Source organism: Topomyia yanbarensis, chromosome 3 (genome assembly GCF_030247195.1).
Source record: "Topomyia yanbarensis strain Yona2022 chromosome 3, ASM3024719v1, whole genome shotgun sequence".
Taxonomy (NCBI): Eukaryota; Metazoa; Arthropoda; class Insecta; order Diptera; family Culicidae; genus Topomyia; species Topomyia yanbarensis.
In genome coordinates, this window is record NC_080672.1 from 403,728,621 (window position 1) to 403,754,086 (window position 25,466).

Sequence of the window (25,466 nt, forward strand, 5' to 3'; positions counted from 1 at the left end):
GTTACAGGGAAATTAGTTATCGTGGACATCATGATTATCAGCGCTCTCTGAATTAGTTAATAGTCGATTGATCCACTTCAGACCTAGGGGACCCAAGAGGAGATCAGGAACAAGACAGAAGCGGAATCAATGCGAAGTTTTAATTGCATTACTGACGATTTAACACGCATTGTTAGGAGCTTGATACATTGGACTAGACAAAATAGTGGACTTGACGTTACACACTTCGAGACAAACAGGTGCAAAATTTAGTCCTCCTCCCGAGGACCGATGTTTACTTGGCAGACAGTTGCTAATTCGTCCGATTTTGCAAATTTTGTCTCGCGGGACGGAACGAGATTCCCTACGCTCTAAGCTGCAGTCCTATCAACCCGCTAAAAAAAATAATAATGTACTCTGTGTTTATTTGAAATGAATGATTACTAGAACTTGTTGCGTCAGCTTACCTTCACCTTCAATTCTATCAGTTGAGATCGCTACGATGGGAATTCTAGTTTCCGACAATCGATTAAACTCCGTATCTGGAATACAACGTAGAGCAGGTGCTTGAAAAAACAAACTTATACTACTAGAGATAAATTAGTTCTTGTTTTAATAATTAACCAATAAAAGTAATTACTTTCGATATTGAATTATAGTAGGACATGGCTTTCAGATGATGATTGCAATACGCCTCTGTAGCGGTTTATCGAGGAATCCGAGATGTGAGCTATTTTCACACTCCGTATAAACTCACAACATACAATTGACCCCCACATAAATAAATAAAATAAAAGTTAGAGGTGACTCGTTTGGCGATCGGTTGAAGTACGTTTCATACATAGACTTTTTCGTGATTAGTGATGTGAGGAGCTGGGAGCGAACTAACTCTAAGAAATTTGGAAGTACGCGCGTATTCCGTTGATGTACTCTTATAAACTAGATGGTAAAGTTCCTCTTGAGTGCTTTTAGTATCGCGAAAGCTTATGAAAAGTATCATGTAGTATCTCCAAGGCAAAAATTCCACACAAATTCCATCCTGTTACGTACCAAAAATATATCGTAACAATTCTTGAATCTAAGGTTTGGAATAGACTGAAAAACAATAATACTAGATTTGCGGACATTACGAAGTATTCCTCACTCTACTTTAGAGTCAATATGGAGAACCTAAAAGATCTAATAGAGTATTGGAAAGTGCTATATGTCCCGTATGTATTTTTGTGCTTCATTCGTTGCTCGCCAGTCGAACAAGAAGCATGTGGAAGCACGTTGTTCAGACGGTGCAATGAGAAATAGGTACTTTGAATTTTTGTCCCCCTTATATAGTTTTGCATGTAATTTTGTTAATATTTGTGGGATGTGGTATTCAAGCATTGACAGTAGTATTGATCGTGTAAGGGCTACTATTAGATTTCAGTTGCCAGCTCTAAGTGCTGTCACGTCACACCGGTTATGTCTCAGATATTACCCTTACATCTCATTGTGTATCCTTTGAATGCATGTTTGAATGTTCATGGAAGGCACGTGTAGGTTTTTTTTCGAATTTGCAATTTAAATTATTGAATAAAAAATCTTTCTAATAAAATGAAACTAGGTACATCGTCTCTTGGTCTGCGTGGGGTGCTTCTTAACCTTTTCATTTCATATTGTTCCAAATCCATTTGAAAAGTTATAACTGCTGCTAAAGGATAGGGCCTTAGCGTTGTTTCGTTTCTTGAAAATTCTCTGTACAACTTGAAAATAGAATTAATTTGTGTTCCTTCTTGCTAACTTTAATAAATGAATGCATATTTTTGAATCCATTTTTTCTTAAACCCTGGTTTATGTCGTTCTCAAGGTAGAGAGAGACAAGACTCCCTTTGCCTTGCGATATGTTAGTACTCGAAAGATTCGCAGTAATTCTACTTACATCTCATTTCTACAGGCAGTAGACAAAAAAGGTTATTTTTCGTAAGCTAGAATCCAGAAAAATAACTATACAGTATGTTATATATGAACATATCTTTGTAATCACGTGTTTAAATATAATACCGGTAAGAGCTTAAAAAATCTGATACGAAAAGCAATTTGTGGATGAGATAAAATGAGTCACCACAGATATCATAAATGGGTAAATCTACCATCAACACTGTTCGAAAGCGACTCTCGCCTTTTTAATAACTAATCCTGGTTCAATATTGTTTTTGTCAGATTTAGCATCATTTGGAAATGATAATTTTAGTTTCGTATTAAAGTAATGGAATATACAATTTTCATTTAATTTTTTTAAGTATCTTGAAATTGTGGATTTATCCTCTCCTGTGATCTAACAACAGGAAATGTGTCTCCTGAAAAATAAATAGATTTCGTACTTTAGCAACTGTCTCAGACTGAACGTCGGTCCTTTGACCACTGTGTTAATTATGAGATAATACAGGTTTGAAGGAATTGAACTAGGTATGAAACACAAAACAATCGTTTTGGCATCATTAGCCCATGCTGTTTGCAGTCGCGATCCTCCTGTCAACACGCATTATCGATTTGATCGGCAAAATCAAATATCTGTCGGAAGTTGCAATTAATTCGTTTCCCATCCGGTCGATAAATTTCCTGAGAATAATTATTTTATTATATTTTTTTGTTTCATTTTCAGGTCCCTACCTCGGTTCTCTACAGTGGCGAGATTCGTCGGACAGGTTTAGGCACTTGACCTGAACTTGAGCGTTCAACCGTTCCTTCCGTCCGAATCGTTCCTTATACGGACGACTGGAGGACGTCATCTGTGCTCGCTCGGCGTAATTGCACCGATTGACCGGCCGGGTATTTCCCTCAGCCCAGCACTATTTGCTATCGACGAACTACAATTGCTGATGTCAGGTCACGACGAGCTGCGCCGAGAAGTTCAATTTAAGAGGTAAACAGATTGACCATCTAGGGGTGATTCTTTCATAATAAGCTTCAGACTGACATCGAATGTATCATTACGCACTTAATTAAACAAGATTGCCATTCAAATCGCATTCGCGATTCCGCGAGTTTTATGGTCAGCCGAGCAAATTTAGAGATCTTAATCGGTCTGAAAGGTCAACGGAAAAATTGTTACCAGTTCGGATTAAAACATGTAATTGAGATATCGCTACCAAATGAGGTGGTTGTCTATAAAAAAACTCGGCCAGAAGAACCACTATTCGTTAATTTGTAACGATTTATTTCCGCGCTCGACTCAATAAATTCGGGTTCTGCACGGAGCACTTAAACAATCCTGCCATTCACCTGTCACGGTGAATAATGGGCTCGTTGACTTCTCTGCATGTATAGATATTGACATGTTCATCTACTGCCGCGGCGGTGATATCGGAAATGCCATCATCGCAACAGGTTTCTATCATCAGCTGCACAGCACCCATTAGTCTAGCCCCGACAGTGCAATGGTGTGGTGCCGGTGAATTGTGGAGGCCGTCACTGCAGCATGCAAACCCTTATATAGAACCATTATCTTGTCGCTAGGCTCTGGGTGAACTACTTGTTGCAGCAGCACTGCTTGAGCAATGCATAATTGATCCTTGGAATTGCTATACCTATGCATGTTGATACACCCGGAAAGCTGTTAAATGCTAGTCGAGTACACTTCTGTCATGGGAGACCATCGCGGATGTCGCGTAAAGATGTTTGTTGATGTAGTATCCGATGTAGACTCTCAGAAAGTTATATGTATGTGTGTAAACAATACTTTTAAATTTCGTTTGTTTGACGCTGTTCAACGCTCAACTTAACACAAGTTGTGTCTCCGTTTTTTCGGAGCTAGCGTCAATCCGGCACTAGCTTTGTTCTGTCACTAAGTTAGTGTCGGATTCTGATGAGACAAAGTCATTTTTAGTTGCAAAACTCTTGTTCGAAATGAGCTACATGTATCCCCTAATTTTTTATGAAATTTGAAAATAATCATAATAAATATGGCGTGTAAAATGTCCCCATGTGATATCCTTGATAACTGTTAAGCTCTTGGCGCAGCACATTATTCATCTAGCGACTCCACTTCGTTGATGCAACTATGTTCATATAGTTTTCTTGCCTGCCATGAAGAGATAATTTTGTCCAATTTTCCCTCTTCCTCGCTCTGGTTGAACTAGTTATCAACGCAACACCACTTCGCTACTCAGGATGACATAAGGTCGAAAGGGAAATTACTGGCAAAACTGCTTTACTGGTCCACCTTGGCAGTGGCAGTGCCTATGCAACGGAATCCGACATGGTTACCCAAGGGCCATTTTAAATGACAGTGTTGAGTTTCCGTCCCTGGGAAAGGTTGGATAAAAGCGATCGTGAGTACCTGCTTGAAAAAATAAACGATGCTATAATTGGAAGGTATTTTTTCCTAATCAAAATATAGGAACGAAAGCGGACTTGGGTACCTGATAGTGATCACAAATATTCATTATGGAACGGATGTGAATCGTGTTATTGTGCCATGATTTTGGTAAATTAAGGGAACCAGTGGTTGCGTTGCATCACTATAATCAATCGAATTCCCCTGCATTTTTTCTGTCCAGTCCAAGCTGAAAATTTTCCACAAACCTTTACGGCTCCTTTTATATTTTATTTTGTCATAATCATTCGTTCTTTTTGGCGCCAGCCGTAAACAACAACAGAGGTAAATTTACACCAATGGCTCTCTCACTACGTTATTCAATACATATACATATAGGTACAATGTTGCTGTTGAAATGACCTTTCAAGGTAGTTTCGAGATCGTTTTTTTACCTGTGGGCTAATATTTATGTGATCAGATGAACCACCATCGAGGGAAGGCTTTTAAAGAGTCATGTAATCAATTTCATTCACCATAAATTGTAATTAAAGAAATTTGCACGTCTTTGAGTACCCATACTTGCTTGATGAAGAAATATTGTCTCTGGGAACGGATACTCTCGCCCAACGGGGGCTACTTTAAGGGGCAGCTATGTGTTATTATTTATCAACGTCAAGCATGGGCGGAGTTTGGTCACGGAAGTTATGCTCCGCCGATTTTGTAAGTCGTTTACTCTGTGCCTTCTAATGGGCTCTCTTCTGAGAAAAAAGGTGTCGCGTCTTCGCGCGGAACAATGAAACAATTACACTATTGCGTCGGGGTACCAGGTTATTGCAAAGTCAAACGACACAGCATTGTATTCAGTTTAGCGATGTTCACTTTTTTCTGCCTTTTTAAACAACGTTTTGTGGCTTGACGTTGTCTGAAAAAAAGGGGAAAGGGACCGGCAGGAAGGTTGTTTCTGTCACGCTAGCAGATTACGAGTATCCGAGGCGTTACCCGGCCAGTTGTAAAGTCAAAGCGAATAATTGTTTCGTTGCGGATTCAAAGCAAGATTATAATTCGAAAACATTGCGTCGGTAGCACTTGGTTATGAGAATTATGTTTATTATCGTTAATAACGGGTTTCATCATTGGTTCATTTGTTTTACTAATTGTACATCTGCGAAAAGTGGATTCATGTTTTATGTTATTTTCATTTATGTAGTGAAGCAGGTTTTTATTTGATAGGGGAATGTGGTCGGTTGTCGGCACCCTGACTTTAGGCAGAAATCTGTCATTCTGACAAATATTATTTGTGTGTTATACAGCGTTCTATTTGTGTCAATTGCCGAAGCAGACCGACTCGTATGTTCTGTTCTAGAAACAAAATATTTTCAGAACAATCATTCAAAAAAAAAATCGACTCAAAAGTTTTTTTATCATCAAGTATATTTGGAACGGGCTTGATCAGTCTATACCAGAGATCGATTTTTGGTAGTATTTTACAAAACCAAGATGGCGACCTCCGGTTGAGCGGAATTCTTTATGTCATAATTAATATAAATATTTTTGGCACGATTTTTATGAGTCGATGCCAAAAACCGATGTCTGACGCCAATTTGAAATCCAAGATGGCTATATCTTCTCTATTCTGAAAGTACACACACTGGAGGTTTTCAGATTTATCTATTCGTTGTTCGTTAACCATGGCAATCGATAGCAAGAAAGCACTGCTTTTTGGAAAATTTTAATGTTCAGTGTTTTATTAAATTTATTCTACACCATTGTCACATCAATTTGTTCGGACATTTTCTAGGCTATCCACGATACGATTGCAACTTTCAGGCTTTTAATTTGTAGCCATTTTTTTCTTTCAGAAAAATTGGTGGAGGTGACCCTCACAAGATTTTTTAGTTTTTGGTTTGGGTACACTGAATTACGGATCAGTTGTTGGTTTGATCGTTCCGGATATTTTGTTATTTTTGACTATGTTGTGAAGCTCTGTTCGTTGTTTTTTTTATCAGTCGGTTTATATTTTTGCAGTCGATTTAGTGAAGTTTTAAAGTATTCCCTGTTTGTTTTTGTGTTGTGAAAAAAATCAGCGAAGAATGCAATTGGTCAAACTTATGGTACTCAACCACCAAATATCGCCTCAACCGCCGGTCTACCTAAATCTCACTGTTGTGTTGACATGCCAGATCTGCACGTACGATGGCAACTGCATGCGATCACTGTTCAAAGGCTGTTAAATCGGACGAAGAATTAATCGAAATAATGCATATGCAGTACTGAAAACAACTAAACAAGCCGTTCTTGAGAATTCTCTCGGAAAATCCAATTTTATTTTGGAAGCGTAATAAACATGGCAAGCTGATGAAATTCACTGGTTTTCGCGACCGGTCGCTGCTCTTGGGTGTGCTATCACGGCTATTGCTGAGAAAACGGTTTGCGTATTATGCTGAACTAACGGTTTGCGTATTATGCTGAACTAAAGGCCGCAATCAGCAAATATCGCGGCTCACTGAAAAGATCTCTGTATCTACTCCAGCCTGGCCAAATCACGGTACTACTCGACCACTCCAGAAGCGTCATTGCCGTTGCTTTGGATATCTCTCTCTCGCTTTCATCCCAGTAGTGTTGGCAAGAAGACGGTCAAAAATGAGCAAAGAAACACTAAACTGGAACGAGGATATTAATGTTTTTTCAGCTGGTTTGGAAATTGACGTCAGTACTTTGAACTTTATATCCTTCAAAGTCGGAGTTTATTCAAAACACCGCCCAGCATCTCCTAATCCAGATACATGGCCACAAGGCATACTGTTCAGGGAATTTGAGGGTAGCTGTACCCAGAACATGAGGATCGATTTCTCTTCGCCTTCGGAAGGAGTATGCAATCCGCTGATTCAACTCGGTCTATCTAAGATCTTGTCGAAGATCCCGCAACGATTATCTGTGCCGCTACATCAAGATACACTGCCATTGAGAAGGAGTATCGCTTGCTGGGACGCAACACAATCGGTATCATGGAAGCCCTGGATCCCCCACCACAGTCGAGCTTTTGTCGCCAGCGTTCAGAAGTCGTCCCGGTCCTGTGAGGGTGAGTGGAAAAGGGGTCTTCTAAGTCGTCATCCACGGCAAGTATTTTATTTAAATTGCAACTATACAACGGCTGATGCGTTTCACGCTTCTAGCTCGTCAGCTAGCTCTCGTCATGAGCTACCTCCGTCGCTACGCAACGCAGCTTATATGAGATGCCTCGAATCCCCCGCCGCAGTCGAGGCAGGGATCGTCAATCGTTCTGATTCCGTTCGTAGTTGTGATTAAATAACCCCCCAATCTGCTCCAAAAGACAACATTGCTGCGCTCTCTGCTACTAGTACTGCCGACACCACTGATTCGTCCTCCATCAGTATAGAGGTTTACTACCAGAACGTCGGTGGCCTAAATTCATCAGCGGACAATCTTTTACTTGCTACTACTGGCTGTAGATATGACGTCATCGTCTTGATCGTACAACCGTACCCTGTCTCGCCAGGTATTTGGTTCGGCATTTGATGTGTACTGCTGTGACCACAACACCCTCAACAGCCATAGATAGCGGGTGGCGGTGTGCTTATCGCTGTTCACCAAGGCATAAAAGTCCGATTGATCAACATACTAACTGGTGGACGAGCTACGAGCAAGTGTGGTTCCCGTCGTGTGTTTCCCGCCTGCTATAATTCGCGATTCCAGCCTGATCGATGTACATCTTTCCTCCACATCTTTCGTTACCTCGAGTGTCGCCCTGAATGATGATATCGTTACTCTGGGCGACTTTAACTTGCCTGGCTTGACGTGGTATTTCGACAACTTTAACGAAAAAAAGCGCTGTAGAAAATTACCTGATGGACCGATCCGTTTCAAACTTTCAGGCAATAAAATATAACCCAATAGAATTAGTCCGCTTTGATGTAAGTCTCATGATGAGGCAATGAGGCTCCGTCAGCATCTAGGTGTACAGTTTCCGGGCCCGTGACTTTCCCACCGTATTTTGCCGTTCGTCACGATTTAGAGCCTTCTGTACTTTCTACGTATGCAGTCCCGCCCGGTTTTTGGCTTTCTGAACGAAAGACTCGGGTAGATTAAACTTTTTGGCTACATCCCTGACCGAAGCCTTGGGATTCCGCTAAAACTTTTTCACTACACGCTTGTGATCCTGCTCACTAATAGAACATCCATTCTGACCGCATTTCTCCTTCCATTCGGTGCTCAGAGTTTGATAGCAACATTTGATCACACGACTTACCGTTGACTGCACGATTCCGAGTTGTTTCCGATGTCCCGATGAGAGAGTTGAGGATTTTCCAGGATCTTCCGAAAAATCAATTTGCGACGTTTTTTTTTCTCGTGACGCCATTTTTCCCAATTTTCGCAAAACTGGCAAATTTTCAAGAGAAAATACCCAATGGGTTATTTTCTACAGCGTTTTTCCATGATGCAATTTGATGTGGAACACTCTTTATCTAAGAACACACGCGAATATGCGAAAAGACTCACGGGTATAAAATCAAATTTAATCACGCTAGCACCCTTACAAACGTCCTGCGCAATCGAACAAGTTAACATGCAAACGTACGATCTCTTCGCGATGATACATACGAACGCGAGATTACTATGCCCGCACTTGAACCGTACAATGAATATCACATTCAGAACCAGGCCCTCTGCAATTGGCCCTAAGTAATGTTTTAGTGGGTGACATTTCCCGTCTCGTCTGCAATTGTAGTGAGCAATTCTGATGGGGAGTTCACCCTAGCTCTCTCTCGAAAAATTAATAAAAAGAAAGGAATGTTGAGCTCGATTGTTTGAAGATGCCCGAAGGTTTTGGCTGTGTCTGCGGTATGTTCCTTAAAAAGAGTTTTCAAAGTCCACTAAGAATCAGGGCTTGGATTGTGAAGCTTCAAATGAACGAATATAGCGATTTCCCCCTTGCACGAGAGCACTCATTTTCATGCGTAAATGAGAACCTATGCCTGACGCAAACAGCTAAACGTGAGAAAGCTGAGTACTTGAATGGACTTACCCTCCCGGCGAGAGGAAACCAATGCCTTCCCCAAAACAGATGCATGACGAAAATAACATTCTAAAACCTGAAAAGTTGCGTCTCTCTTGCATAGAATCTGCGCTGTCCGATGACACCCTTCATGAATACACTTGCACGTTGAACTGGTATACGACGAATGCTTCATTATCGTTAGTTTATAATGAGAATGAGGCATGCTGCTTCACGCCTTACTACACGGGATGAAGCAAACATTTTTTTACCACTTTGACTGGTGAAAATACGGGAATGAAAAGCGTTCGTCATATAGGTACTTATCATTTACGTACAAGAAAAAATGTGTAAAATATAGCTAAAATTATGCTTTATATCCATGAAAAAACAAATTCATAGGATTCTTTTCAAAAATTTTTTATTTAATTTATTTTAAAGTTGGATAAATGAATTATTTTGTACGTTGAGAGAGTTCGTGCATACAAAGAGCTTGAGAATCTAGAAAGGTTTTAATGGCTATACGATTCAATCCTAGATAGTTGAATTGTCGATTGAAGTTACACTGTCAGATAAATGGTAAACAAACATTAGAGATGGCGAGTCTTTGTACCAGAGGGATTCAGCTTTTTAGATTTGGTGGGCGGAGAGATTGAGTTATGTTAGAGCAGTTTCATTTTTGATTTGTTTTCCAAAAGTTGCGAAGCTAATCTATAAAGATTCTTGGTAGGAAAGCCAAAAGTAAATAATTTGACTTACATTTTTGTCTTCATAGAACATGCATCAATCGGTTTTTTATTAAATTTTGGGAAAATCTAACTCAATTTTTAAAATCTGGCATAATGAAAGGTTTGTGATTTTAAGCATAAGCATAAGAGATCACCCGTAGTTGCTACTCCGTTATTGGCCAGAACCAAATTTGGTTGCAAAATGTTCATTGGAACAACATGCTTGGGAATAACATAATGAACCACATTGTACAATCTATATTGATCCCTGCATGCTGATCAATACCGACGCCGGCCACGTCCTTAATGAAGGTTTGTCATTTTGTCTAGAAATTGCAAACACTGACTGTGCCAGATAAATCTGTCATAATGGCATCCCTGAGTGCAACCGGAACGGAAACAATCAAATCTCCAGCAGAGTGCTTTGATTTATTATCTCAAATAGTTTTGTTGCGGACTTTAAATCTGGTATACGCTTCCCTTTTTTGTCCTATCTGAAACACGTTTAGAACTGTGTTTCCAATATACAGAGTATTGAGCCCATACAATTAAATTCGTTGAATTGGGGAAAACAACTTCAAGTCAAGTAACGAGGTAAGGACAAGTTCTGGAGCTGTTCAGTTCTAGATTCATAATTTTGACTAAAAATTCTAAAATTAAAACTTACTCTTCACAGTAGCAGTTTGAGAGGGTGTTCTTTTCAGTTTAAAATTCATGTCACGTCATGTCTTACTGGATTCAAAAAAGAATTTCCCAAGTTCATCCAGCCTGAGTATCTGTGCATCTCTATGTATGTATTTGAAAATACAGTTCCAAGGGCATGTTCAGGAGTGTTTCAGTTCTAGATTCATAATTTTGACAAATTGAAAATTTTAAAACTAGAACTTTCTTCTCCCAGCAGCAATTTTTGCAGGTGTTCTAGTTAGTTTAAAATTCGTGTCCCGCCATGTCTTAAGCGTTCTAGTAGGATTCAAATTTGTTTTTCCTCAGTCCATCGGGTCTACGTATCTGTGCTTAATACTCTCTATGTACTTAAAACACAATTTAAACGTGTTTTAAAATCAACAACAAATAGAACGGCGTCGCACAGCAGTTTTTAAATTTTGAAACAAAGCTGTTCGAAATTATAAAACAAAACGCTCTGCTGGGGATGTGATTGTTTCAGTTTCAGTTCTACAATGAAACTCGTAAATAATTTAAAACGCTGCTGAACATGCTCTACACCCCTAGAAAAAATCATGTAAATATACGTCTCCTGATTCTGACATATACGAGCATAAAAAATGACTCGCTATTAAGTTTGATTTTAATTTTACACAACGTTGAATCTCGTAAATCACGTAATTTTACTCCACATATAGCGTTTGTTCTGAATGGCAGTAAATGTATTTTTATGTCATTGTGAATGTAATGTATATGTTTAATGTAAAATTAAACGGAGCACGGTTATATTTTGTCATTTCGTGAATTACGGTTTGTTAAATTCTTTCTTGCTTGCAATTACGTCAACGATAAAATTCATATTTTTTGGTGTGTAAGTTCATTGTTTCAGTTTCAAACTGGATCCAGTTTAATTCTAAAATTGTCAAAGTTTCAGTTTTGAACTGTAATAACACTAAAAGGTGTCGGGCCATTAGGGCGAATGCTGCAAGACCGAACGCCATTAGGCTGAATGGGTTATAAAGCCAAATGTCATTAGGCCGAATAGGTCATTTGGCCGAGTGCCACTCGAGGATCCGCTGGACGAGGCGGCCGTCGGAAGCGGCGGCCTCTCGCAAGTAAACCTATGATCCACTCGTTTTCCCGGATTACTCAAACATAATTTAAATCCGACGGAGCGGAGCGATGTCGGACAGCACTTGACATGAAGCGATGTGGCGTAGTCACATTAGGCGTCGCTGTTGTTTATTTATTCCATTACAGCGACAAATATGCAATGAGAAATGTGTCGTAAATATTCCAAACATTATTATTCTAAGTTAAAAAAATCGTAATAAGATCTTTAAAAATCACCTTTCATAGAATGTTTCCAGTTCGGTATAATGACCCAATTCGGCCTAATGACCCATTCGGCGTAATTGCCCATTCGGCCTAAATGCCTAAATAATGAATAGTTCGGCCAAATGGCTTTGGGGCCATTCATAAATTACGTAACTAAATCGTTACGTAAGATGTTTTCACCGAAGAAAAAATTTTTTTCTGGAAATTTGTTGCATAATATGGGAAGGGGGATGGAGAAATTTGTGACAATTTGTTACATGGGGGAGTCAATTCTGGGCAATTTTTGCGTTACGTAATTTATGAATGGTACCTTTCGGCCTAGTGACCACTTCAGCCTAATGGCATTCGACCGAACGACTTTCGGCCTACCGGTTTTCGGCCTGATGATCCAGCACCCACTGAAATTTATTAAATGATTTTGGTTATTAATCGAATAAGATATATCTAACCAAAAGATTGCTTACCAAAGCTTATTAGTTAAAGTGGAAAATTCGGGGTTTGATAGATTAAAATTCATTGGCGAATTGTACGCTCTTGAAAAAAGTTACATTTTCAATATCACCGTCAACCGTCCGATTGGTTCAATAGATATTGCTCCGTTATAATGTACACCATGAAACAATTTTGTTTTTAAAACGCTCTCGGAGATCCACGGTCACTTACTCAATTTGAAATAGTTTGCAATGAAAATTAAGGAACATATTGCATAAATGTTGCATTAAAATATGTAAATTGACTGAACATCCTAGCACTCTGAATCGCCAGAAAAATCATACTTTAAGTCCTATCTCATTCCTCCCCCTACTACAACTATGACAATTGAGACTTCATTTGTAATCAGCGACCTAAAATTACCGATATTACCCAAGTAAAGTTATACATACAGGTTCAAAATCAGGGATAAAATCCTTGCGAAATGTACCCCTTGCGAATAACAATCTGATGGATGTTTTCTGCTAGACCATCGCAATCTCATGAAAATGGGAGAGAACTGAGCTGTATAGTAGGCCTCTCTTATCGGCAAAAAATTTCTCTGAATGATGTTGCTTCACGGCTCAATAGCGCCTGCGAAGCATTGCACAGCAGATGGCTTCAAAGGAATGTATATTCATCATATATACACATTCACGAAGATAAAAAATAGCCGAATACAGACTACACACGATGGGTGGTTTTGAGAGCAGTGGTAAGCATGCATACACTCGTGAGTGTTTGAGAGAATGAACTATGCCTGCTTCTATTCAGTGCTTCGATTTCCAAGCCCTGCTAAGAATCTACAATATATACCAAATTTCAAGTTGGATCTTTTGTGGTTCCCAATATAGATTTTATTTGCTTGCTTTGGCTCCTAAAACAAAATCCATCCAATGACGGTGCCGATGGTTGAGAGGTAAGCGACCGCTATTTACCCCAGTGGGTCGAGGTCATTGAGATTTTCTGAGGTGAAAAATCCATGGTCACGTCTTTCTTCGGAAGGGACGTAAAGTCGTTGGTCCCGGTTCATGTGTTTATAGGCCGACATCTACGGTTCAGATGTTGGCGCTCAGTGCAGACAGAGGCAGTATATTAGCTTCTTTACTAAGTTGTAAATTTGGCTTTCTATGGATCATATCATGGAAAGTGGTCATTTTATGTTGGTAAGTGTGGTTTTCCTATATCTGCTGCTCATACCTATTACTGTTCGCTAGCAGTTGGACATAACTTTATGATATTTCATGAAATGGTGCAATGAACAAAAATGATTACACGAATAATATTTTCAATTTTGTTGAATTAGTTCACTTGAATATTTCATGACCATGTGTAGATACACGTAATTGATAATGATTAGGGACATCTTCTAAATATCACAAGAACGCAGAATGGATCATAGATTATGCACTATGAATCATGAAACAGTTCACTAATCGATGAATAATATTTCATGATTATGTGAACTATTTCACGAGCATGAAAGGTGAGTTGTGGCTATTATACTAGGAGTCATGAACCCGTCCACAAATATATGAATAATATTTTATAATTTTGTTAACTATTTCATGGGCATGCATGGTGATTTGCGACTAATACGTTATGAATCACGAATCCGTTCTAGTGTTCATGAACAATATGTTATGATTTCGTGAATTATTTCACGAATATGAATATTAAATCGTGACTATTATACTAGGAATCATCAATCAGTTCACGAATACACGAAAAATATTTTATAATTTTGTAAACTATATAAGGAGCACGGATGTATATTAGGAACCATGAATTAGCTCACGAGGATTGAAAGGATTATTGAATAAACTGGCGAGTTTTGAAAAATAGCTCGCGAGAGAATATCCAGACTGTTATGATTTTGTCATTTTTTCACAAGTACGAAAACCAGATCATGATCAAGATGTAATAAATCATGAACCAGTTCACGTCGTATAGTCGGGCTATAAGTTCCTACATTCTTACATCTATGAATACAATTACGAGTCAGCCTTTGGTTTTCTGAATAATGTGCATGGTCCATTATTCGTCACTTAAAAACATGATCGTTCCAGAATTCATGGCTCCTTATTCATGATTTTGGGAACCATTTTTTCGTGTAGAACAATGCAAGCAAATTTTGTTAAATAACATGTTAACGTGGCCACCTGTGTTATTTCCCCATTTCAAGCTATTTTTCACATTATTACAGCGGAGCTGTAATTTATCGGATATTCTCCGGTACTTCTTTTTGAATTTTATGTCTTCGTTGAACAGACATTTTAAAGGAATCTTTGTGTGACATTTTTTGCTGCAAAAATCAACAAAACTAAACGTCGCTTTTTACAAAATTCGTTTCAAATATAATAATTTGCAGATTCATTTACCTAATAAAAGACTATTAAAATGGTGTTCATATTATCTAAAAAATGACCAATAGTTTCTCGGTGGTGATTTTCTCCAAAAACATCTTATAATTGGTAGCCCTCTTAATGCACAAAACATCATTACTCTTATCAGTACTATTGAATGATTCACATTTGTTGTCTTTTGAATTTTTTTGGATGTTTTTGACTCATACTGTACATTCTAGAAACAATTGCCTTGGTTGCATGGTACTCCTTCCTTTATGATTTAAAATGCTGTTCGCACAGATTGCATTTCAGTCAAGATACACATGCGTAAATTGCTGTCGTTAGTATCATCATCATCATCACCATCATCATAATTCATCAGTTCGTTGTGGCAACAATATCTCTCCGTCCTTGCGAACTGGACCCAGACAGCATTCATTATGGTCATGACCAGCCCAGGTGATAATGGAAATGATAAACGAGTTAATTCGAATGAAACAGATGCAGACGCGTGGTGCAGTTGGTTGGATTTGCCTTATTGGGCGGAAATGTGATTAGCAAACGTCGTGACTGACCTGGTTGTTGTCCAAAAGCACCCATGCAGTACAGCTGAAGGTCGGGTGCCTTTCATTGTGAACTGGAAATATGGTCAACAGTTTTTTTTATAGTTTCTTAATGTAGTAGGTATCACTCGAGCAATTTCTCGAAGTTCCAATAATGTACAGAAGTACGCCACATTTCGCATCGATCGATGTGCTCCTATCGATTGAACTTAATTCTCAGGAGGACCACCAATCAAGATTCATAGCTATTGCAATTCCAACAGAACAATATGTACCTACTGTCACTACAGCAATATTGTAGCCATTCTAACCCCCTTATTTCGTGTCCTTACCATAACACTGATCAGCGCGTGTTCAAAACCATTCGGATAACACTTCCGAACCAGTCTCTCGTACACGCTGAAAACTGATTGCAATATTCTAGTCGAAAGTGCCTATCCTTCCGTTACCGTGGAAGTCTCATCCAGACGAATAGATTGTGCAAATTACTGTCGTAATTGAGTTATTCTCCCTCAAATCCCCGCGCATCCGCTTGTTCGTTGAAAGCCAATATCAGATGTGCATGCACGTTCGTTCTTCCCTCTAGCATTACGTACAAGTTTGCCGGTTTGTTTTGTGTTGATTCACCCCAAACTAGACAGTCCTACATGCTAGCGACTGGCATCAGAATAGGCATGTTTCTGGTAAACAGCTACTCTCATCAGTGTGCACCGGAGACGCGCCCTTCAAGAAATGACAAAAAGAGAACACTAAGCCTGAGGCTACGGCGTCAGTCATGGTGGCGGTGATGATTCGAACTGCCTCGAAGGCCATCTAGATAAGGCAGGCTGTGATTCCGTTATCGAACGAATCGTACAATTTCCCACAGAAATGAGCAGAGAGTGTAGCGATGTCGGGTCGGGAAAGTGGGTCTATTTTTGTAAGGGGTGGACGAAATGCACTGGCAAGTTTTGTGATTACTATACATCTATGAGTTCACAGATACATAATTTTGTCGTTAAATTCATTGGAAACCCAATCTGGCGGTTTGCCTTTTTAATGATAAAATCGTAATGAGGTCGACTCTTGTAAAAGACGTTGGCTTATGGTTACGGTGGTACGATAATACACTGTATACAATGCGCACTGTATTAGCGAGTTTAATGAGAACCTGGTATCGAAACTGTAAAGCTGAGAAATTCCAGATGCACTTAACCACTATGTATAATTTAACGTCAGCAGCGTAAAATATAGCGAATAGATAAAAAAATATGATTAATAAAGAGTTTAAACAAGAGTGATCCCTAATTACCTACTTGAGGCACTCTCGATTAGATTGAAAACGGACCCGGAAACACGCTTACAATTTTACTACGATCTCTCAGGTACAGATCAGATCTATAGAAATTCCACATGCCAAATGCTGATTTCAAGTCGGTATAAATACCGTATCGATCCACCGTGAGCCCCAGCGTCCAAATTACTTAAATAGAATAAGACAAACCTAACTCTACTCTCAAACCGATTGGATTTACTTGACCGACCGTTCATATTAGAATTTGAGTCATCGGTTGACCACCAGGAGGCGGCACCCGCCACAAATGATAGTTTGGGCCTCTGTAACCGTAGATGGGGGCTCCCCAATCGTTTTCATCGAAACTGGCGCCAAAGTAAATGCGACATATTATCGGGCAAGTGTTCTGGAGGTTGCTTTGAACTTGTGGGCCGACAAACATTTCAGTCGCAGAGCATGGACGTTGCAGCAAGACCCAGCACCGTCTCGCAAAGTGCGAGTGAATGGCTGAAAACCAACGTTCCAAACTTTAATATTACCACACAATGACGGCTCTCGAATTCACCAGATGCGAATCCAATAGATTATTCACTCCGGGCTATTTTGGAGAGTTAGGTCCCTTAGTAAAAATACACGCTGGAGAAAGCCATTATTCGTGAGTGGGTCAAAATACTGGCGGGTCACATTCGGGTAACTTGCGATTGGTTGATCAAGGCCATAGTCAAGGTAAAAGGTGGTCATATCGAGCAAAAGTGGATTGATTCAGAAATTTGAAATATTTTCACACATTCTGCACTTACTAAAAATAAACCGAAATTATGACTTTTTTAGTTGGTTACACTGCGAATGCCGGACCCTGTTAACACGCAAAAACAAACTGTGTAAATACGACTCGACGGCGTTTTAAGATGTTATTTTTCTTTAATTTTGACACGTTATAAAACATTTCAAATCCACGGGTCAGTTATGAGGAAGAGAGATAGAGAAAAAGATAAAAACAAAGAGGTAGCGAAAAAAGAGAAAGAGAAACAGTAAAAAAAGAGAAAATGAGATTGAAAGAAATGGAGAAGGAAAGAGAAAATGAGAGATAAAGAGAAAGACAGAAAGCATGAAAAAGAGAGAAAAAGTGAGAAGAATAGAAAGATACAGAGGGAGAGAGAAAGAGAAACAGAGGAAGACCGAAAAAGAGAAAGAAGGAAAAAAGAGAGGGTAGGAGAGAAAGAAGAAGAGAGGAGAACGAAAAAAGGATGGAGAAGGAGAAAGAGAGAGTAGAGAGAGAAGGAGGAAGAGAGAGAAAAAGGAGAACTAGAGAAGGAGAAGTAGGAGAAAGAGAACAAGAAGGAAATAGAACAAAAAAGAGAAAGAACAAGAAAGACAGAACGAGAAAAGGAGATCGAGAAACAGAGAGAAGGATCGAGAAACAGAGAGAAGGATCGAGAAAGAGAAACAAAGAGAAGGATTGAGAAAGAGAAACAAAGAGAATGAGAGAGAGAAGAAACAGAGAAGAAGAAACAATGAGAAAGAAAAGAAGGAAGAGAGAAGGGGAAACGGAGAGATGAGGAAACAGAGGGATGAGCGAAAACAGAGAGAAGGAGAAACAGGGGAACTCAGTTTCATTTGGATAGTGCCGCGAGTGAAGCGAATAAGTTTTAATTACGCTTGATGATTAAATAGACTGAAACGTAAGCAACAGAAATAGGTTCACCAAAAGAGAAACATAGAGGAAGAGCGAGGAAGTGAAAGAAGGAAAGAGAAGGAGAGGGAAACAGAGAGGAGAAAAGAGAGAAGGAGAAACAGACACGAGAACGAGAGGAGGTTAAAGAGGGAGGAGAGGGAAGGAGAAAGAGAGAGAAGGTGGGAAAGAGAAGAACTAGTACTAGAGAAGAAGAAAGAAAGCAAGAGAAAGTGAGAGAAAGAGAGAACAACTAGGAGAGAGAAAGAGATAGAGAGAACGGAAAAAGAGAGAACGAGATAGAAAGAGCAGGAGAAACAGGGATCGAGAAAGTGAGAGAAGGAGAAACAGAGAACCAGAAAGAGAACAGCGAAAAAGAAACTGAGAGAGATGAAGGAAGAGAGAAAGAATGGAAAGCAGAGTAAAGGGGAAACAGAGAGAGAGAGAAGGAGAAACAGAGGAACTCAGTTTCATTTGGACAGTTCCGCGAGCGTGAAGCGAATGGGTTTAAATATCTGAGGAAGACTTAAGAATAAATAGGTTGAATCGTAAGCAACAGAAATAGGTACGCCGAAACACATTAACCAACACCTGTGGACAGAATCGAACGGTGACCAAAACTGAAAACATAAGTATTTAAAAATCTGTGAAATAGGCCACAGGTTATTGGAAATATTGGGAATATGCACAAAGTTGCACGGTTCATGAATTATATCATGAAAGTGAAAATGATTAATGGTTTTGTGAACTATTTTACGAGCACGAATGGCGAATCCTTACTGATACAATAGATACATGAAAAAATATTTCACATGTAAATAATATACACAACAATGCATTGTATATAAACTAGATAATACAAGTAAAATCAGTTTGCGGTATCTTATGGTTTTGCGATCTATTTTATGAGCAGATTTAAGATTGGGATGAGATACTATAAATCAGAAATCAGTTCACGGAGCGAAATTCAATGCATGCACACATAGAAAAAATCGTGCAAATTTACGTCTCCTGCCCGTGACACATACGGGCATAAAAAATGACTTAGTTTTACGTGTCATTTTTTATGCTTTCAAACGGTTTACAATATCGGCTTGATGTCAATGGGAAAGTTACAGGAAATGTAATGAGCCTTACGAAAAGAGCCTTGTTGATGGAGAAACACGAATAACTTCTGAAAAGGTAGTAATAAAACAAAATAATTGTGTTGTTAAAACAAAATTTAAAATATCTCGAGAACTACTACATTCCAGAAAATTCTTGTTGGAAGCATTTTGATTTAAAGGGGCGTTTAGATTCATATTCAAAAATAAAATTGTACTTTTGACTGCAAATAGTATGAATTATAAACATTTGTCAAAAGTTGTTGTTAGGAAAACTTTTTTGTTGAAAGCTTCTCCATGATACACTGAAAAAGCTTCTTTCATATCTTCAAAATGAAAAACATTAGATTTTTGCCATTTTATGATGTGGTAATGCGAATAACTTTTAAAAAGGACATAATTACACGAAATAATTATTTGTGTTGGAGCAAAATTCCAAATATCTCGAAAACTATCGTATTTTGGAAGATATTTGTTAGCCCATTCGTGCCCATGTTGTTTGTGGAGAACAACGTTTTTAAACAGTTAAAACTTTTACTCGCAAAAACAAATAAGGCCAATAAATGTGACTATTGTCTTTCATTTTAGCACTAACAGTTACAAGGATCAGCCTTAGAACTGAAGTTATTGAAATTAGTCTGATTGGATTCCGATCGAGCAGTGCTGCCAGGAACAGTTTACGTTGACAACGGAAAATGAATTTTTCATATATCTTCATTATGTTCCAAATTTTTTTGAAAACTGATAAAACTTATCAATTTAGACTGTCTGGCTACGTTTTCCATGCAATTGAATTATTGTGAATATTCTTGGAGAATTGTATTGAGCATAGAAAGGTAAAAATTGAGTAGCTTCTAGCACTGCAAGGGAAGCACTTATCTTTATGAAAAAAGACTTTTCGTGTATCTTGATCTCACCGTTTTCAAGAAAAGAATAGTTTTGAAACCCTACATGCGCTAGGAAAAAGTTGGGCGTGAAAGGGTTAAATGTATTTTGTTTAAAATTATACTTAGAATTACATTCTGTACTAAATTACAGTTTTGTATGTCAATTAGTATGAAATTTAAAAACATGTAAAAAGTTATTGTTAAAAAAACTTTTTTGGTGATAATTTCTGCATCATGAAATCACTTTCAAAATATTTCTTTTCTCTTTAAGTATTTGTTGACAAAATATAAAAAAAATTAGTAAAAATGGTTTTTTTCCGCAATTTGAATTTTTAACATAAATTTTTGTTTTGTGAAAAATGACACAACATTTTTTTTCGTGCAGAAGTATTCATTCGTTCTCAGATAGTTTTACTGTATAAAATAGAGTAATCGAATAAAAAAATTGAAATTAATACTCATAGAAAGTTATAATTGCCAGCGAAAATCATGGAGATTCATAAACCGAACACAACTGTAAAGTTTCGATCGAATCGACGATGGTCATATTTTGCGGTCGGCCGGTTTCTCATGGAATCCCTCTATAGAAAGGCAATACAATCACTCTGAAAACCGACTTTTTATTCGAGGCACGGAGAGTTGTTTCTCTTATACCATTCGACTCAGTTCGTCGAGTTCGGCAAATGTATATGTGTGTGTGTAAGTGTGTATGTATGTATGTGACGAACAAATGCACATAGGTTACGCGGAGATAGCCTAACCGATTTTATCAAGACGGACAGTCTTGATTAATTCTATTGATTCATCCTTTTTATGAATGTCTCGCCCGTAGAAACGAAATTAAAGCAGTCAAACGTGAAGAACCATCAAGTTAGCTGAAGTCTCACATGCAGTAGACTGCAGGATGTACGTTAATGTGACCGAGGCTCAATACGGAATTCCTAGAACCTGGTAGACGATTTTCTGCAGGTCCCATACTCTGGCTGTGTGTAATCGAGTAACTAATGTTACCAATTACGCGTTTAATATATAACTTTCCTGTTTTGTATAAGTGATAGTGACTGATCATTGGAACTGATTGTCTAGCTCTCTTTATGACAACGGCAAAAACGATATTAGAAAATACATCATTTGATTCAACTATAAATCGAACCCCAAAACGTCATTTTTCACCTCGAATTGAACATATATTTTAAGAAGAACCACAATCCATTCTAAACATCCACCAGAAACAGTAAATTTTAATAGTTTGCATTGTGATAATCCTTTCTGCAGCATGTCCGTCTTACCCCCACCATATGTCCATTTCACCCGCAGTCTGGATATTTCTTCGTTTTCCAGTTCTTTAAAAAATGCTACTTATTGATTTTTGTAATATAATTCCTCTGGGCACTCCAAAGCCAACATATGGAGCTACAACATAGAGTATTATATGTTGACAAAAACATGCTCTTACTATGTTATATTTCAGTGTATGCTTAATATGTCTGTCTTACCCCCAGTTCCCCTATTTGGTCATTCGTCAAAATCATTTTACTCGCTGTACTCTCGGTAAAACGGGACAATTTTTATGAATTCGAATTGACCATTTTGCATTTGTCGTATAAAAAGATCATGCAATCGCTCAAAACATCGAGTTTTTAACCGAGGCCCGGAGGACCGAGTCTCATCCCAGCCAGCCTTTTTGATGGTATATCCAAGTTGCAACTGAATAATACGTGTTTATATCCCACTAAAAAAGTCGCATAAAATGCAGAAAATCGGCGTATGCGTACCAAACTGGAGGCGATATACGTACATAGCTGTTGAAATTGACGATTTCTGACAACAATATACACGTTAAGCGTGATAATCTCTAGTATAAAAGCGATTCTAGAGAATATATTTACGATTGGATATGCGAAACAATCTCACATTGTATGCGATATCCATAACTAGTATACGATTCCGGAACACGATATACGATTAACTCTCATTTGTTGGTAAAGAAGATCAAAAACTAGGAACAGTTAATATGCACATCAATCATCTCCAACATAACAAAATACGTATAAAAGCGGGGTTTGGGGAGAAAAAAACGAATGCCGATTGTGAACAGAGGCCAAAACCCAACCCAACCCACCCAATCCATTGGGATTCTCTCTTCACATGTTAAGAAGGGACTCGAACTTACGACATTTGGATTGTAGGGCCGGAATTACTACACAGAACTATTTTAATTCTTATAAGAGTGACAATATTTCGTAATCATATCTTATCTTCAAGTAGAGAAACGCTATTCCGATAAAAATTCGCCATATATGCAGCAATCTCATTTTAAAGATATGCGATAAGTCGTAAGTAATTTCGCGAAATCGGGATTCTTGTATGTTGTGATATATTAAGTCGTATCTAACTTTTTGAAGTCATTGTGATGTATATCGATGTCGTAGATATGCTTATGTTTCTTAGTGACTATTCACCCACATATAATAAAGACCACAGTGACTTTATTGTGTTGTTTATCAGACATTGATCGAAGTAAAATACGATCATATATATGGAAAAATACGATTTTAAATGATTTAAATATTTGTAGTTATATGAATATTGTCAGCGTTGTCAGCGCTCTGCGACCAGCTCCGATCGAACACGATTTATCTAGAATATCAATGCGATTTTGAATGAAAGGTCGTATTCAAATTATGTTTCGAGTAATATGCGATCGTAAATCAATTTCTGCGGACTAAATTCGACTGTCGTAACGATTTTGACTCTTTGTAGACATCATTAGGAGTCTTCTTCTACATTGTTGTACGATTTGTGGTTTGCTGGGATGTACCAATCGACTCAGCTCGACGAGATCGGAAAAGATCTGTGTGTATGTGGCAAATAATGTCACCGCTGTTTCTCAGAGACCGATTTGCATTGCTTGTTATAAATTTTTTATTGATCGGACACCACAGGTTCCAGAGTTACGGGTTGAAGAATGCATTCACAGCAAATTCTCACATATATTGGACCACCGCATACCAAAATAAGTTAATAAGAAGACACCATTGAACTATTGCCGATTAAGCTAATTAAGTATGACATATTTTTTGTTTCAAGTGTTTCAGTGTCGACACGTAACGCATAAGTTCGTGGAAGGAGAACCATTGTATATTGGTGTTCTATGAATGTAAGATATATCCTCAATTATATCGAACATAATCAGCCATGGAATCATAGTGTGGAGAAATGAAAATGGCATAATTGTTCCATTAGGTGGGTTAAAATAGATTTTTATATGGTAATGGTGTTTCATGGCTTAATTCCGTTGAAAACATTAACAGTGGGGGTGAAATTTGGCAATGACTATGGGGGTGTTATAGACTTATCGTTTGCTCGGGTTCACTTCGATTTTGGTCGACCTTGAAAGTTGAGAAAATCGCGAAGCAAATTTTCGAACTTAACCCGAACGCACTGAATCTGTGTGTGTTGTTAGCTTCTGAATTATTGTTAATCATATTCCTATATACTGTTCTGAACGATGTCCTAATTACAAACAACTGCAACCAAAAAAAGCTAATTTATTCAATAGACTGCTTTGATTGATATATCTTATGAACATTTTAAATGCTTAGATTACCACCACTCACGCCGCATACAATAACACTCAAGTCGTTTATACACGGCTTTTTAACGTAGTTTTTCATTTCATTGACTTTGAAGCAAACGAAAAAAATGGTGTGTTTCTCACGCGGTACGTTTTTCCACATAAAAAGCAACTGGGTGTATAAAATTAGATTAAACAAGAGATTAAACGTCAACTTCAATGTCAGTCCTGCTAGCGCGTGAAGGTATCGTGACTCAAACGTACAGTCTTAGGTTTTTGAACTACAAGTCCCACTTTTGGGTACAAATCGAGGAGGACATCTTTGTCATTCAGTTTGACCAATCCACACTCACATATCGGGCAGTCGCTGCGAAACCACTTCGACTCTCAGGCAAGATCAAGATCGCTGGCGTTTGCTTCCGAGGAACACCCACACGCAATGGCAACGGTTCCTCGATATTGAAGATTGGCAGGAGTTTACATACTGTTGCGCACAAAATTAAATTTGCATGAAACGGGTGGCATCATAACTTATTCCACGATACATTGGCATGAAAAGGTGAGGGTGAATGCAATTCTTTTTCATTGCGACCAAGTGACACGTTGTTAACCTTTCGGAAGTGTTATTTGTTATTGGTGAAAAAGTTCAATGAATTTGATATGAGCTATAGGATGTTTGCTCTTGACACTTTATTACGTTCCATTTTCAGAATTGCGGATGTTGTTCGAAACTGTTTATGTTTCAACTGAACCGAACAAGAAATAGATTGAGTTTACATGTAAACATTTTGTCAGATATTCATTTTCCAAAAATGTTTTGTATTTTTGTCTGCGTTCCAACTTAAGCTCCTACTGAACTAATTGGTCCAAATGGTCTACGCTTCTGGCTGCTACCAGCCCTAGAAAGCACGACTGCTTGAGCAACTTGGAAGTGTCGAAACCTGGTATTGTATTCACCCTGAAGTTATTTTTAATATGCTCGCATAGGCATTAATTTCGTGCAACTTATGCGTCTGTTTACATGTTTACCGTAGGGTTGTTTGTATAAAAAACCAACTAAATTAAACTCAAACCCTGCAGACAGATTAACTGCAGGCAGGGAAAGAGATCTTGTTGTCGGTTGCACGTGGATCCAACTTTTGGAAATCAGTGCTTGTAAAGTTGTGAAAATAGCGCGCAAATTTCGAAACATGCCGCGAGCTTGTTTTTCGAGACAATTGAAGACAATTCACTGAAGCGACACACCACTCTAGGGAACGGTTGATTATTGCACACATATCCACTCTACACTCGAGCCGAATTGATGCTTTCAGCGTGTAAACAGTGCGAAGAGAGCGCATAAAGAGCGCTGCTTTATTTTTTATTATTGCCTGTGATGATACTAAAGTGCTATTATTTTTTTTTGTAACACCACTTCCGACTGTATCACCGCGAAGTACCCTTCATCCAGTCCTAATGTCTGAGCGTTCGTTTCGACTGGCTGGCTGACTGACTGTGGTATAGGCTCATAAGTTACGCCGCACATATTTACACGCGCATTGCATCGGAAAAGTGTGAGG

At 38.5% G+C, this 25,466-nt stretch overlaps 1 protein-coding gene across 1 annotated transcript in view; it reads left to right on the top strand.

The window, feature by feature from the left end:
- LOC131690743 (uncharacterized) overlaps positions 1-25,466 on the top strand; it is a 135,294-nt gene that overhangs the window by 78,680 nt on the left and 31,148 nt on the right. The window contains exon 2 of the mRNA XM_058976708.1: positions 2,615-2,875. The gene's annotated coding sequence lies outside the window, so the exon portion shown is untranslated. The remainder of the gene's footprint in view (positions 1-2,614; positions 2,876-25,466) is intronic.